General features: G+C 37.0%; 1 protein-coding gene across 1 annotated transcript in view; it reads right to left on the reverse strand.

Annotated features, from left to right (window-relative positions):
- LOC137971723 (very long chain fatty acid elongase 5-like) overlaps positions 1 to 1,137 on the reverse strand; it is a 10,503-nt gene extending 9,366 nt beyond the window's left edge. The window contains exon 1 of the mRNA XM_068818500.1: positions 1,082 to 1,137. The gene's annotated coding sequence lies outside the window, so the exon portion shown is untranslated. The remainder of the gene's footprint in view (positions 1 to 1,081) is intronic.
- Between the last annotated feature and the right edge of the window lie 1,363 nt (positions 1,138 to 2,500).

The following is a 2,500-nucleotide window of genomic DNA, read 5'->3' on the forward strand; positions in this document are numbered from 1 at the left end:
AAGCCATCCATGCGTCTCAAGTTCAATTACAGAATTCCCTTCACATGCGGATTGCGTTTGTTGGGCTCTTCTCAATTCCCAGGGGTTTTTCTCCATCCACTGAACTTTCCCCTCTCATAACAAATCCACATAGGAATGGATTTGATTTGCAGTCTCCGTTAGCTCAAGCTTAAGACTTTAATACTATTATGATTATTATGAATCCTCGAAACTTGAAAAAATACAAAGTTTATTTATTGTTCGCGGGGTGTAACCAAGGGCATAGCGTGAAAAGTCCGAATTCGGGTCTTACTTTGGTACAATTATGAAGTGAGTATTTGTAAGTGTCTGTATGAGAATAGTGTAGGAAAAGAAACCACTTCAGAAAGGCTTTATTACCTAATTAAACAAGCACCGTGCGATATTTTTATCAGTGTCTATGACATTGTAAACTTGCGGCTGGAGCTGTAGGAATTCCAGAAATGCTTCATGAACTATGAACTACATGCAACTTACTTGTCGTTTTGACCATTTAGAGGCTCAGACTGAATTCATTGGGTATTCGTGTTAAAACGAACATTAAGTTTGCTCTCCAGTTTCCCATAACTCATTACAAATGGGAGTCACATTCTTTTATTTATTCGAGGTAGAATAAGCATCGCTAAATCAACTCCTATAGATGTGTTCCGACTTGCAAACGACAAGAGATATAGTTTAAAGGCGTTAAAATCATTTACAAAAAATGATCATTAATTTCCGCCGTCGAACATGACAAGGGTCGAATATTTCGTTGCTTATACGGTTATGAGCCTGAAACTGAATCTAGAGGACATTTACAGTACAGCTGGGAAATTATTTTAGAGCATTGAGCAGCGCCATCGTACTGTCATGGCTTCGACTCCCTCCCAAACCTGGATTATTTCCAAGCATCTTCTCAAATGCTTAAGTTGCCAAACTAACCGCGACGATTATTCTCGTATGAAATTCCTTCGTGCACTCTGTCTGCGGTTTTCAATGCATGATGTCTCTTTAGTATATATTTTTTATGTCTAGACATACAGTACATCTTTACAACCCCATTAAAAAAAAACGTTATACTCACCATTAAGAACAGATGGCTTCGACAAGATTTACTTTAGAAGACTAACACAGACTAATCCAGCAAAATCATGAGACGACGAGAACGTGATGTGATTAGCTGCCACAATTGGTCCTACCCATGTGCCCTTCAAAGTCAGCTGAATTGTTCCGTTGTCATGGTGTTGGTGCCGCGGAGGGCTCGTATCCAATGTTGAAGCAATAAAGAAGTGTGACTTGCCAGGACAAAACGATTAATTTCTTTTGTTGGAATAATGCTAAGTAGTGAACTTCCAAGCGCAAGGTGGTTAGCGGAATAGTTTTTTCTTTAGACAAACAGACAAAAGATAGATAGAGATAGATAGATAGATGTAGATAGATAGTTTCCCGTACTTCTTCGTTCCTTTTGAAAAAGCAGAAAAAAAGTCCAACAATTTTGGAATAACAGCTACAAATAGTACTATTTCCTGCAAAACCGACCTAACTACATCCTGAAAATATTTATTGTTTTTATCTGAAAAGAAAATTCCGAACACAAAAGTGCGTAAACTTTTTACAGCGTTCCTCTTGAAAGGAACAAGCGAAAACCGGTTCTTTTGTTCTCTTTATGTGGAATGTAATTTTTTGTTGAAAACAATATGAATAAATTAACTGTCCGCGGGATGACCGTGAAATCTGCTACGAGAAAAACATGGAAGCAATTTCGGTTACACTTCGAACCCGTAGCATAAAATAGAGGATAAAGAGCGAGCGAGTAATATATAAAGCTAAGAGCACGAGATCGTTGCTGTAAGTAAAACAATAAAAAAAGAAAAGGGAGACTGAAAAAATGAAGGAAATGTTTACAGTTAGATGGGGAAGTGTTATTCAAGGACACAATCATTATACCAATAAAGATCTGAAAGCGCTCTCTCCGTGTACCCGTCAAACCCGCTGTGCCTTAAAGAAACTCTCAAAATTCGAACTTTGAAATAAAATATGTGAATAAGACTGAGACGCACTTATAGAAATATAGCGAAGTGATCTTCAAAACCCTCTGTCCTATCTATAAATGTGTCTCCATGTTTCCGCCATATTCATGCATTTTATTTCAAGAAATTCTTGTCCTCGATATTGTCCCCTACACTAAGACATCTCAAACAAGTCGGGAACACAGTTAAAGACGAATAAATACTTCCAGCTAAATAGAGAGGTACTGTTCAAGGACCCTAATCATTATGCCAGTTTCATTAGGAAAATAACACAAACAGCGGTGATAAACATTGTATTCCAACGCATTTTTATAAAACTTGACGTTTCGTATGCTAGTCAACACACATTTTCAAAAGTGACCGTTACAATTTTTAAAAACTATATAACTAAAAACTATAAAAACTATATAATATAACTATTGTAACGGTCACTTTTGAAAATGTGTGTTGACTAGCATACGAAACGTCAAGTT

The sequence above is a fragment of the Montipora foliosa genome, chromosome 9 (genome assembly GCF_036669935.1).
Source record: "Montipora foliosa isolate CH-2021 chromosome 9, ASM3666993v2, whole genome shotgun sequence".
NCBI classification, from domain to species: Eukaryota; Metazoa; Cnidaria; class Anthozoa; order Scleractinia; family Acroporidae; genus Montipora; species Montipora foliosa.